Below are 13778 nucleotides of genomic sequence, written 5' to 3'. Positions count from 1 at the left end.
CCACAGGACAACTGTCCCTTTTCCAAAGTAATTACTTTAAATGGGGCAAATTTCTTAGGACTGTCGGTCAATTAGTGTGACGACAGTCCCCACAGACAGGACTTGGGTATTTTAAGCCACAGGGACAAAGGGCTATTCTCTAAACTAGGGTGGGGGAAGCTCTTCTCCAAGAAACAATAGAGGCAGTGACCACACTGGGCACTTCTGGCTTAATCTGGTAAAATTTTAGCTTTAAATAACATTCTTCAGCCAGAGCTTTTATAGGTAAAAGAAAAGCGTATGTCCTCCTTTTAAGGCAGCAGAAACAAAGCACAATAAACAAGCCTCTTCCCTATGCTGGCAGCAGGTCAGATAGCAGCAGAGGAAGAAACGAGCAGCCTCTTCGCCCAGTGCTGCATGAAACACAGACACCCCCCTCCAAACGAGCTGGGATGGTAATTCTAACCTATCAATTCTTTTCCATCTTTTCCATTTTTTTCCCTTATTAAAAATATCCCAAAAATGAACTGCAGTTACACAGCAACATCCTCTGCCAATACAATACTTACACTCAACTTGGTATTGACAGGAGACTCTCGCCTTGCAGAGAAGCAACTTATTCTAACGTCCTCTGTTTCATTGCTACTGGCAAATGTTTTAGGCACTTCTGCAATTACTGTATCACCTTGTATTTTTTAACAGCCTTGTTTTTTTTCAACAACCAGCATCCATCTCCTGCTCCTTCACTCTTTAGCCTCACAACCACTTATGTCGCTGCCCGAGGCTTGTTTCTCTTTGAAGCATTGGCCATTTTACAGAGCAGAGTTACAGAGCTTTAGGAGAAGCCCAGGTAGGGCACAAATCAGCATCTTAACTTGGCATTTACACCCAACTCTTGTTGGTGTAATTAAACTGTCTGAACTGTAAGCATTGTGTCAACTCACAAAAACACTTGGAGGACCAACATATATATTGATCAATATATGTTTTTTTTTCTGAAAACTTCCATCATTTTAAAGGACCATTAAAAAAAAAAAAAAAGTAGATGTAGGTGTCTCAATTTCTATCATGCTAATTTCCTGTAACTTGAGTGAAATTCTGACTTGTAGGAGATGTAAACCACCCCATTTTTCCCCAGGCTAGAATATGCATCACAATTCTCCACTGTCCTCAAATATTACAGTGCACATATTCTACCGGTGAATGAAACACTTCCAGTTTCTCAAAGGGGCCAAAAAAGCACAGAACTACATATATACTTAAACAAGTCCTATCAAACCTAATCTGGTAGCCTGGGGCAAATTTTGACCGTAATCAGTACTCTTTTTAATGGGTTTGCTTTATTAGGTTGTCTCCCAGACTACACATACATCTCGCTGCCCTAGCAAGCTAATGAAGTGGCCATTTGAGACGGCAGCACGGCTATGCTCCAGCGTCCCCACAGTTTTATCAGGGTTGTGTAGCTGCTGCTATTTCACGCATCCTGTTACCACGATACATGCTTTCCCTCTACCATTTCTGGTCGGAAGCCATTTTTAATTTTGCATATCTATTTTTGCATATTTTTGCAATATTCACAGGAAATCTGCTGCGACAGCCACAGTGAGTCAATAACACTTTATATCTCTCTGTAAGGGCTCAGGAACCAAGCAATGAAAAGCAGCACACCAACAGCCACATGGAAAAGGCACCGAATTGCACAGCCTTGCAGCGCTACGGTGATAACTTCATTGTAGTAGACAAAGCAGAAATATAGGTGATTTTTGTTGCATCAGCACTGCTTTTGCACATCTCTGATGACTGCACTACTCAATGGAGTGGCATTCAGTGAACAGCTAAAGCCACCATCCCATCTCTAAAACTCTTCTGTCCAAGCAGTTGAAGATTTCCTATTACTTTCCTGATTCAAAATCAAGCTGTTGGTCAAAAGGGCAACATTTGTAACTTTACTGGAGTCTCCATGCATTTTTCAGGTTGAACTCAACCTGCAGGAAACTGAAACACTCTCATTTACAGCTGGCAAGACTGGAACAGAGAGCTGAGACAGAACAGGGCTCATCTCTCCAAGCCAACGCCAGGTTCTCAGCAACAAGTATGCCCTCCCACTGCCACACGCTTGTCCTCAGATGCAAAGTTTAAGTGTCCCCGGTCCTCCCTATGTCTTGGTTCCCTCTGACTTGGCACACAGAGAACAAAGCACGGCAGAGGTAAGGGAGTGGTGGGAGCCACAGAAATAGTCTGCTCTCCTGTAGCAAGGAGCAGTTGTGGAAACAGGACGGATGAGAGGTAGAACACAGGTAAAACAGGGACAAAAACCACAGAAGGGTGCCAGAACAGCAGGACTGAAGGACATGTCAGTGTCTACTCAGGAAGGAGAGAAATGGAGATAGGAAAACTCTCCTTGAAGCTCTGAAGAAGCTGTCAGTATCTCACACACACTTTGCATTTCTATGGGCACCTCATGTAGCTGCACTGCAGCCAGCAGAATAATATCATTGGAGATCAGTTTTTCCACCTGAGATCTTTAAGCAAAGGTGTATCCTCTGGCCCCACAGCTGCACCTCCTGCCTGGGCACTCCCTGTGAATCCATTACAGGGTCCCCAATTACACAGGTAAGCCACACCACAGGCATTTCTGGCAGCCCAAAAAGAAAGGAGCTGCCTTTTGCCAAATTTATAAAACATCCCCACACTACCCTTCCAAACTGTTTTCCTCCTCTTAGCACCATAAAATAAGATTTTGATTTCCATGTGATATTTTATCAGTCAGTTTACATTTGAATATTGCCTTCCTAAAAAAGAGAAGTTTTTGCAAAGGTCTGTTTAACTACTAACCTTTTAAAAAGGCTAATGCAATTTTCCTTGCATTTCTGTGTTGCCATTACAGCATAATCTCCAGAGCATGAGAGAGAACTTCATCATAACTTCATTTCAAAGGTTATGGCATTCTCAGCTGCTGAACTGTATGTGCCTCCATGTCCTGTCTGCCAACTTAGTATCTACCTGCTTTGTGTTTCCACTGGTGCTACTGCTTGATCACCCAGAGATATTAGGTAGCCCTCAGCATTAACATTTGAAGTTTGATGCTGAACTTTTGTTAATGGGATACAGGGCAAGCAAAAGCTCATTTTTACTTTTCAGGATGAAATTTTAGGCTAGAATTAAGCCAACTATTTGGCTTAATTAAGCAGGTCTGTTTGCAAGACAGAGTGAAGCCACAGGAGACCTGATCATACAGTCACTGCTTCTCAACAAGAGCAAGTTTTAGCTGAAGCAAAGGATGTGGAGGAAGAAAGAGAAAAGAGAGATTAAGAACGAAGATTTCTAATTCTTCTAATAAGCATTAGGCCAAGAAGCCGGAAAGAACCTTCCTTTATTTGAAATGCACAGAATTGCCCCTGAAAAGAAAAGTTGGGTGAACCTTCTGAAGAATAATAACTTCAATACAAAAATAGTCTCAAAGAGACAAGAAACAAAACACCAAATTCAGGTATAATATCAGTACCGCCGTTGGCCAACATAAACTGTGTCGATGAAGGTCACATCAAATTCAGAGGAATCATTCTGACATTTCTGAAGGAAAGCTTTCTTCTTGGCTCTTTCAAAATGAGTCATTCTGACCACCTGAGAGTTTGTAATGGACTTGGAATTAAGTAACCCCAAAAGCAAGAATGCATCCTTGATCAAAACCATAATTATCTTGACCTGCCTTTATATAATTAAGGTTTTCTTTGATTCAGTGTAAACCAGTATTTTTCTCAACTTTGTCACCAAAAAATCTAAGTCAGATCATCTGCACAAACTGGTTTAAATCAAGATCTAGTAAGAAAAAGCGTTAGATGCATGGAGCAATATTGTTATAGCTGAAGTCTCGCACTAATGCAGGCTGCAGCCTATATACTGCCCAAAGGCAGGTCATGTAAAAGGCATCACCATATCCCATCACACTAAAAGAAATTAAGATATAGGCATGGATGCCCTTATCACACCCTGACAGCTTCAGATGCAATGTAAGTTGTCATTGTCGTGATCAGTGGAGCAGAGTCTGGATGGAGGCCTGTCACTAGTGGTGTTCCCCAGGGGTCTGTGCTGGGTCCAGTCCTGTTCAACATATTCATCAATGACCTGGATGAAGGGACAGAGTGTAACCTCAGCAAGTTGGCTGATGATCCCAAGCTGGGAGGAGTGGCTGATACACCAGAAGGCTGGGCTGCCATCCAGCGAGACCTGGACAGGCTGGAGAGCTGGACCGAGGGGAACCTCATGAAATTCAACAAGAGCAAGTGCAAGGTCCTGCCCCTGGGGAGGAACAACCCCAGGCACCAGTACAGGCTGGGGGCTGACCTGCTGCAGAGCGGCTCTGTTGAGAAGGACCTGGGAGTGCTGGTGGGCAGTAGGATGATCATGAGCCAACAATGTGCCCTTGTGGCCAAGAAGGCCAACGGTATCCTGGGATGCATTTAAAGGAGTGTGGCCAGCAGGTCAAGGGTGGTTATCCTCCCCCTCTACTCTGCCCTCATGAGAGCTCATGTGGAGTACTGAGTCCAGGTTTGGGCCCCCCATTTTGAGAAGGATTTGGAACTGCTTGAGCAAGTCCAGCGGAGAGCTATGAAGGTGATCAGAGGGCTGGAACATCTCCCTTGTGAGGAAAGGCTGAGAGACTTGGGTTTGTTCAGCCTGGAGAAAAGATGACTGAGGGGTAATCTTATCTATGCTTATAAATATCTGAAGGGTGGGTGTCAGGACAATGGGACTGGGCTCTTTTTCAATAGTGCCCAATGACAGGCCAAGGGGCAATGGGCACAAGCTGGATCACAGGAAGTTCCACATGAATATGAGGAAAAACCCCTTCCCTGTGCAGGTGCCAGAGCAGTGGCACAGGCTGCCCAGGGAGGCTGTGGAGTCCCTTCCTTGGAGACATGCAAACCCCACCTGGACGCGTTCCTGTGCCCCCTGCTCTGGGTGTGCCTGCTCAAGCAGTGGGGTTGGACAAGACGATCTCCAGAGGTCCCTTCCAACCCCCGCCATTCTGTGATTCTGTGATAAAAGCGACAAATGCTGTAAGGTCAGCTCCTGTTGAAGTTGCAGGCCCTACACTGTGCTCTTTACATATGACTGTCGAACTTTCAGGATGAAGTAACACAGGTCTCTGCTTCAAGACTAATCCCAAAGGACTGACTGCAGGACTCAAACCAGTATGTTTCAACCCAAATGTTCAGATGACATCTTCCAATTAGATCTATGATTTTGCATGCAGGATGTAAGCAGGTACCGTAGAAAAAAATCCAGATCTGGACATGTGCATTGTGCATCGAATTTGATCTGGAGATAGGGAACCTGATTCCTACTTAAAAAAAAAATGGAGGTGATGCCTTATACTTCCCTAGCAGGGTCATAGTAACTGAGCTTGCAGATTTGATAGAATTAATTTTTTTTGTCGAGCTGGTACAGCACTGTGGTGTGTCAGCACACACAGCATTTCAGATACGTAAGATTAAGTCATTGATTGAAGATCCAGCCTCCAGAAATAAGTTAGTGTCCTTTAAAAGGAACAACCTTTGGTTTGTGTTGGTGTACCACAGCCAGAAAAAAATAAAATATCCACTGATCCTGCGAAAATGTCAGCAGCAATTATCTAGTCCAGAGACATTTTAAAATTGCAGCAATTTAGTACCTCGGCTTCACTGTGCTGGTTGTTGCTCTGCAGAGCGATCCTCCAAAGGGATGGATAAGGACTGATCTGGCTTGGCGGAGTTTTAGGGATACCCAGAATATGGGTGGTCACCTCCATGCCAGCAGCAGTCCTGTGTCAGGCACCAGCAAGGTGAAGGTGGTCATGTTTGGACCCTGTGGGGTCCGACCACAGCCACTCCCTCCTTCACCCAAATCCTTCAGGGCTGCAAGCTATGGATGGCTGAGCCTGCATCAAAAACTACTGATGGGAAGGAAGTCTTCCAAAGAAACGGAAAAGCTACTACAAAAACAAAAGGCTCTGTGGTGATGATGTCCTTAGAGCAAGAATATTTGTCACCAGACACAGAATACAGCCATTTATGTTGTGCCTCTTTTGCACGCTGTGATACCTCATGATCGGCCAACAGAAACAGCTGTGGTTTTATGAGGTTTACAGGTTTCCTGAAGTAATACACCCCGCCTCTGCCCAAAGGCTTTGTCATCTCGTACGCAGGGCACAAGTTGTCTTCTCCCAGAGGAAGGACGCACAAGTCCGTCCAGATGAAGCAACTTAACTGAGAGTACTTCAAAGTGCAGCAGAGCCAGGAACGAATTGCTTTCCACCGTCCTTTCCCCACCCCCCCAAAACTACATTTAACAATTACTACAGTCTTTACAATTGATGACACCCCTAATCTTAACTCATGCTTTAAAGCAAACTTCTACCCACGGTATTGGGAGTTTCTTTTGAAAAGAGCTCTCTGTCCCCCAAGGCCCCTTTTTTCCACATTCCATGTCTATTTCACAGCTGTGGTGTTGTGCAGCCCTGACTTATAGGAGCTTTTCAAAGCCTTACAGGACATTTTCTGTGAAGTGACTTGAGTTCGCTGCTTACAAACCAAAGCACAGGATGCTCAGCACCAGTGGACAGAAGAGGGTGGGGTAAGAGTGGGAAAGGTGACCAGAAGGGTGATGGCAGTTCCTCTGTGGCTGCTGTTAATGAGAGCCAGGACGGCCCAGAACCCTTATCAGAACAAGAGGAGTCATATGAGGCAGGAGGCAACTTCTCTGCAACAAACTTTCCTCCTAAATAGAGGCCACTTATGTTGATAATGTTATCCATTTCATAACTTCAAGGTTAGTGCCCAGTAAGCACACATAGCTGCCACAGGGTCAATTCAGCTGCCAAACGCAGGTTTCAGATCCCACTAGAGATTCCCTAGACATCAAAGCCACCTTCTTCCAGAGGTCGCAAATATGACAAAAGGAGTCAGAGACTCACACCTTTCTGGACCAGCTCCAGAAGGCCAGTACAGATAGTTCAGCACAGTTCAAAAGACACTAGGTGACGATGGTTAAGAAGCAAAGACCCCTGAACCTGGTTCATGATTCACAGCTCCCTGGAGCAGATACCTCCAGGGGGATACAGAACAGATACCTACTGGAAGATGAGTTGGATCAATCTTCAAACACCAGGCTAGCCCAGAGAGGGATGCAGACCTGTTCCAGATGGACTGCAAAGGCATTTATCCATCTCAGTGGTGGGATCAGGTGTACTGTGCCTGCCATGAAACCTTCCTAGGCTAGCCAAAGCCTCCATTAGTCTGTTGTCTGCTGACACAGGCACTATGTGTCTCTTACATTAATCACAGTGCACAGGAAACACCTGTATGGAACGATGAAGTTTCTCACTGTTTTAAGTAATTCTGCTCTGAAGTATGAGCTGACAGATACTCCTAAAGTTATTTTTAGATTCCATACCTCTGACTTATATTTTCATTTAGCAGTTAATAGGTGTAACATAAATGCGACAGGTTTTGATGCAGTTAGGGAGGACTGCATTCTTTAGAGAGGGCCAAAAGTATCTCTGCCACATCTTACCTAATTCAGTGGAATTTACACCCATGTTTTAACCCATACTAGTAATCTCAGAGCAGTGAAAACTGTGGCTGCTTCTCTCCTGTACACAGGCTGTTTAGCAAATATTTTATAGCAATATTTATATCAAAATTATTAGTCCAAAGCTAACTGAGCTTGCACTGAAAGGTGAGGTGTGCAAAATGCAGGAGGCTCCTGCAGAGCATCGAGGATAAATTCTGACACAGGTGATAGAGGAGCCAACAAGGTGAGACATGTTGATGGACCTTATACTAAAAAGCAAAGGTCTGTCTGAGGATGTGACAGTTGGGGGTAGCCACAGTGACCATGAGATGGTGGAGCTCAGGATCCTGCATGGTGGAATCAGGGCAGCAAGTAGGATTACAACCTTGGACTTCAGAAGAGCCAACTTTGGCCTCTTCAAAGACCTGCTAGGAGGAATCCCATGGGCTAGGGCTCTGGAAGGTAGCGGGGTCCAGAGAGCTGGTCAACATTCAAGTACCACTTCCTCCAAGCTCAAGATCAGTGCATCTCCAGGAGGAAGAAGTCAAGCAGAGGAGCCAGGAGACCCACATGGATGAGCAAAGAGCTTCTAGAGAAACTCAAATGGAAGAAGGAGGTTCACAGTATGTGGAAAAAGGGGCTGGCCACTTGGGAGGAATATAGGAATGTTGTCAGGGTGTGCAGAGATGCAAAGAGGAAGGCCAAGGCCCACTTGGAACTAAGCCTGGCAAGGGATGTCAAGGATAACAAGAAGAGCTTCTTCAAATACAATAGCAGTAAAAAGAAGACTGGGGAAACCATGGGCCTGCTGCTGAACGAGGTGGGTGTCTCAGTGATGCAGGATGCAGAGAAGGCAGAGTTACTGAATGCCCTCTTTGTTTCAGTCTTTACTGCTAAGGCTGGCCCTCAGGCATCTCAGCCCCAGGGGTGAGAGAAAATTGGCAGAAAGGAAGACTTCCCCTTGGTTGAGGATTGGGTTAGAGATCACTTATGCATACTGGATCCTTGCAAACCCGTGGGGCCTGATGGGATGCAGCCATGAGTGTTGAGGGAGCTGGTGGATGCTGTCACTAAGCCACTCTCCATCATCTTTGAAAGGTCATGGAGGACAGGAGAGGTGCCCGAGGACTGGAGGAAAGCAAATGTCACTCCAATCTTCAAAAAGGGCAGAAGGAGGACACGGGAAACTATAAGCCAGTCAGCCTCACCTACGTCCCTGGAAAGGTGATAAAGCAGTTCATCCTGGAGGTCATCTTCTCTTCTTCTGCTTCTGACTACCTGCAGGCATGTAGTCAGCATGGATTCACCAAGGGGAGATCATGCTTGACCAACCTGATAGCCTTCTGTGATGGCGTGACTGGCTGGGTAGATGAAGGGAGAGCAGAGGATATTGCTTATGTTGACTTCAGCAAGGCTTTTGACACTGTCTCCCATAACCTCCTCATAGGCAAGCTAAGGAAGTGTGGGTTGGATGAGTGTACAGTGAGGTGGATTAAGAACTGGCTGAACTTCAGAGCCCAGAGGGCTATAATCAATGGTACAGAGTCTGGTTGGAGGCCTGTCACTAGTGGTGTTCCCCAGGGGTCTGTGCTGGGTCCAGGCCTGTTCAACATATTCATCAATGACCTGGATGAAGGGACAGAGTGTAACCTCAGCAAGTTGGCTGATGATCCCAAGCTGGGAGGAGTGGCTGATACACCAGAAGGCTGGGCTGCCATCCAGCGAGACCTGGACAGGCTGGAGAGCTGGGCCGAGGGGAACCTCATGAAATTCAACAAGAGCAAGTGCAAGGTCCTGCCCCTGGGGAGGAACAACCCCAGGCACCAGTACAGGCTGGGGGCTGACCTGCTGCAGAGCGGCTCTGTTGAGAAGGACCTGGGAGTGCTGGTGAGCAGTAGGATGATCATGAGCCAACAATGTGCCCTTGTGGCCAAGAAGGCCAACGGTATCCTGGGATGCATTTAAAGGAGTGTGGCCAGCAGGTCAAGGGTGGTTATCCTCCCCCTCTACTCTGCCCTAGTGAGACCACATCTGGAGTGCTGAGTCCAGTTCTGGGCTTACCAGTACAAGAAAGGCAGGGAACTACTGGAAAGAGTCTAGCGGAGAGCTATGAAGATGATCAGAGGGCTGGAACATCTCCCTTGTGAGGAAAGGCTGAGAGACTTGGGTTTGTTCAGCCTGGAGAAAAGATGACTGAGGGGTAATCTTATCTATGCTTATAAATATCTGAAGGGTGGGTGTCAGGACAATGGGACTGGGCTCTTTTTCAATAGTACCCAATGACAGGCCAAGGGGCAATGGGCACAAGCTGGATCACAGGAAGTTCCACATGAATATGAGGAAAAACTCCTTCCCTGTGCAGGTGCCAGAGCAGGGGCACAGGCTGCCCAGGGAGGCTGTGGAGTCCCTTCCCTGGAGACATTCACACCCCGCCTGGACGCGTTCCTGTGCCCCTGCTCTGGGTGTGCCTGCTCAAGCAGGGGGGTTGGACAAGGTGATCTCCAGAGGTCCCTTCCAACCCCTGCCATTCTGTGATTCTGTTTCATCAGATTATCTTGGAAGAGGGGCTGGCTATTAAAAATTATTCTTCCATTTAAGAATTGGTCCTAGGTGAAAATTAATAGCATCTGGATGCTCAGGTTCTAGTCATGCTCTATGCATCATATTGAAGGGGAAAGGTGGGGAAAGGTGGGGAAAGGTGGGGAAAGGTGGGGAAAGGTGGGGAAAGGTGGGGAAAGGTGGGGAAAGGTGGGGAAAGGTGGGGAAAGGTGGGGAAAGGTGGGGAAAGGTGGGGAAAGGTGGGGAAAGGTGGGGAAAGGTGGGGAAAGGTGGGGAAAGGTGGGGAAAGGTGGGGAAAGGTGGGGAAAGGTGGGGAAAGGTGGGGAAAGGTGGGGAAAGGTGGGGAAAGGTGGGGAAAGGTGGGGAAAGGTGGGGAAAGGTGGGAGACAAGGACAGGAAGGAAGAAATTTATCTCCTTCACTGATTCACCTATCTATAGAGGAGTGCTTTTTCAGATGAGACATTGATAGTCCTGTGCTGCCTTCTGTGAAGTGTAGAATATATATAGAAGATATAGAAAATTAATTAAGTCTGGTATGAGAAAAAAGTTAACTCTTCATGTAGTGTCTGACAGTGTTGAAACAAGACAAAAAAATGCATCCTTATTCAGCGTTCCCTCAGCCGGTGCCATGAAAAGCTCCACCAGGTGGTGGGATTAACAGCACTATAAATTTACTGTGAAGCTCGATTTGCTCTTACTCCGTTGCTTTTTAAAGCACACTTCTGCTTCACCACACTTTTGAAAATACTTCTAAAAGAAGTTCCTAATAAAAACGTATTACTGCTATCATTTAACAGTAGCGTTTGCAATGCACTTGGCATAAAAGATGCTGTTATAAGCTAGAACATGGAACTGCCATCTGCATGACCCTAACTTCCCCTCAAACTACTCCCAGTTTTACATAAACAAAAAAGCAAATTGACACAAACTCTTATACGGAATGATGTTTCACTTTAAAAGCTACCTTCCTCAAGTGAGATGCCGTTATCGTTATTAATATCATCAAGTTGGGAAGAAAAGCTGCAAATAAGGCTGCAAGTTCATTTCTGGCTGGGATGTGTGAAAAATTCATACAAACAGGGCAACTCGCTGTCTCCACTGCACAATCAGACTGTGCAACCAGCGAGCGAGCCAAATGAATAAGGAATTGGATTTTTGTCTTCTTTTGCTCTTTCGGAGACTATGCCCTTACATGCTACTAACAGAAAGGTAAAACAAATGTGTGTCAGGCAGAAGTGCACTTTAAAAATCTAGTGGTAGCTTTAAAGCTGGTTTGGCAGGATCGTAGACCGGGACTTTGTTGAGGCACAGGATTTAAGCCTGCTGCCACTGAAATGCTACCCTACAGCAGCACCAAAACAGAGTAAATGAAGTGAGAAATTGGCAGAGGTACAGAGCGCCAAGTCCACCGTAGACCTACGCTGGGGTTTTGTTGTTTCCAGGATAATCAAGAAAACAAGTGCCTTTAACAATAAGCAAATACACTTTTTTTATTTACATCCAACCATTCCCTCCCTCTATACCCAGCCACTGCCTGAACATGTGTTCAACAGATTAAAAACTATCAGTTTCTCAGATGGGGCCAGAAAGGACTGAAGCGCAGCCATGCCCTGCAGATAACCATTGTGCCATTGCCAAAAGGAGGAAAGACCACCCAGGGCCAACCGCAACTTCTCCTAACATGAGAGCAGCTCTGTCGAGGCATTACGAACAGCGGGCAAAGCACCACCAGCTTTGGATCGAGCGGTAAAAATCAAGGAGGGGTGAACATATCAGCTGCAGAAGGCACTGGCTGGCACAGACTGCACGGGACGCTATGGATGTAGTGATCCAAATATTTCAAAGCAGATGCTTCACACAGAGCCACCCCTCCAGCTAAAACCGTGTAAATAATATACGGGAGGAGTGTGCTGCTAATCGAGTATCTTCCGAACTGCCAAGAGGCAGGAAGAGTCCAGTTAAAGGCAACTCTTCATTTTTACTCCTGTCACTGAAGAGCTCCAACATAAATGAACTCCTGAGAACAGGATCAAAGTAGAATAGGGACTTTCTTTTTTATATCCTTGAATTTCCTGTCCCCTTTCCACACTGAAATTTAATTTCCTTTTCAAAAAGAGCTTTTGGAGCTTATGAAAATTGACCCAAAAGATTACAAGGGCTTTGTCACCCTTCCAATCTCTCTGCAAGATCCATAATTAGGGAGGTTTTTCCTTTAACATGTGTGCCCAGTGGGCAAATATATAATTCAGACTTACAATTATGTATACAATGAGTTATTTCAGCGTATTGGATACATACGAGCCCTACCGTTACAAAGAGTTGAAAAATCTTGTGTGTCTCAAATGAGTAAATACGCATCAAGGCATTTTTTTTACCAGTTTGTTTTCATTTATGCCAAGATTAAAATTAATCACAGCGAGGACCTGGGATGTATGCTTGCTATAGAGACAAATATATGAAGTGTAATAAAAGCACAGCCAACAACTAAACTGCTGACCTCGAAGATTAGTTATTTATACTCCAATGGAAATTAATTCTCCAAGCAGAGATGTGCGAGCGGGTACCTAAGACCGCTAGTCTGCTTTTTTTCCCCTCTAAGGGAGTAATGCTGGCTTTCCTCTCTCCCCCCACAGCCTACCCAAGGGGGAGAAAAATAAACACAAAAAAAATCAGGACTCCGCCGGGCCGGTCCCTCCGGCTGCTCCCCGCCTGCCAGCGCCCACCCTGCAGCGGAGCGGCCCCTCCACGCAGGGCACGGGGCAGACCCGGTCCCCGGTGGAGCGGGGGATGCCGCGGGGCAGCCTGCGGGGCGCGTCCCCCCGCACCGCGCGGAGCCGCGCCTCGCCCCGGCGCCCACCCCTGCAGCCGCAGCCCCCCTCTGCCCCCCGGCGCCGGGGAGATCCCGGCTGGATGGGGCGAAGCTTACCCGCTCGGGAGCGCCGGGGCACCCGCCGGAGGACGCTGCCAGCTCCGCCCGCGCCGGGGCCACCCCCTGCTTCTAAGTAATATTAATAATACTTTAAAAAAAATAAAAATAAAAAGAACTTAACAGCCGAATGAGGCACTGGAAGGGAGGGGGAGGCTCCCGCCGCGCCTTCTGCAGCGGCGGGTAGCGGGAGGATTTGCAGGTAAGCGAAGAGGCGGCAGGAGGAGGAGGAAGAAGGGGGTGGCGGCGGGGTGGGGGGTCCCGCGGTACTCACGGCGGGGCGCGGGGGGCCGGCGGGCCGCCAAGCCCCATGGCCAGGGAAGGGCGGTGGGTCAGTCCCCGCTGCTGCCGCCGCCGCCGCCGCCGCCGCCGCCGCCGCCTCGGCGTCCGCCGGCGCTGCCCGCGGAGCGGCTCCGGGCGCCCCGTCCCTCCCTCCCCTCCGCGCCAGGCCTTCCTGCCCGCTCATATAGCGCGCCCCCAGCCACGTGGACGGCGCCGGGGGCCCCGGCGGCTCCTCCTCGGAGCCGGGCAGGGCGGTGCCGGGGCGGCCCCCCTTCCCTTCCCTTCCCTTCCCTCCCGCCCGCCCGCCCCCCGGGGCTGCGCGGCGGAGCGCGGCGGAGCCCGTCGGGGCCGCGGCCGTCCCCGGGGGCGTGGGGAGGGCGGGGATGTCCCGGCCGCCGACCCAAACTTCCCCCTGGGCTGCGCCGGCATGAAATTCCTGCTCCCAACAAGCCCTCCCTAGAGGGTCAGCGCCCAGAA

At 47.9% G+C, this 13778-nt stretch overlaps 1 protein-coding gene across 2 annotated transcripts in view; it reads right to left on the bottom strand.

Moving 5' to 3' along the window:
• Positions 1-13473, bottom strand: part of ST3GAL1 (ST3 beta-galactoside alpha-2,3-sialyltransferase 1) — an 82448-nt gene extending 68975 nt beyond the window's left edge. Inside the window, exons 1-2 of one of the 2 annotated variants that reach the window (XM_064442052.1) lie at positions 13294-13473; positions 13020-13110 (exon numbers count right to left, since the gene is read on the bottom strand). The gene's annotated coding sequence lies outside the window, so the exon portion shown is untranslated. The remainder of the gene's footprint in view (positions 1-13019; positions 13111-13293) is intronic. The other variant, XM_064442051.1, reaches the window with a different exon arrangement.
• Positions 13474-13778: the final 305 nt, after the last annotated feature.

Source organism: Phalacrocorax carbo, chromosome 2 (genome assembly GCF_963921805.1).
Source record: "Phalacrocorax carbo chromosome 2, bPhaCar2.1, whole genome shotgun sequence".
Lineage (NCBI taxonomy): Eukaryota > Metazoa > Chordata > Aves > Suliformes > Phalacrocoracidae > Phalacrocorax > Phalacrocorax carbo.
This window is presented reverse-complemented; position numbering and strand designations above follow the sequence as displayed.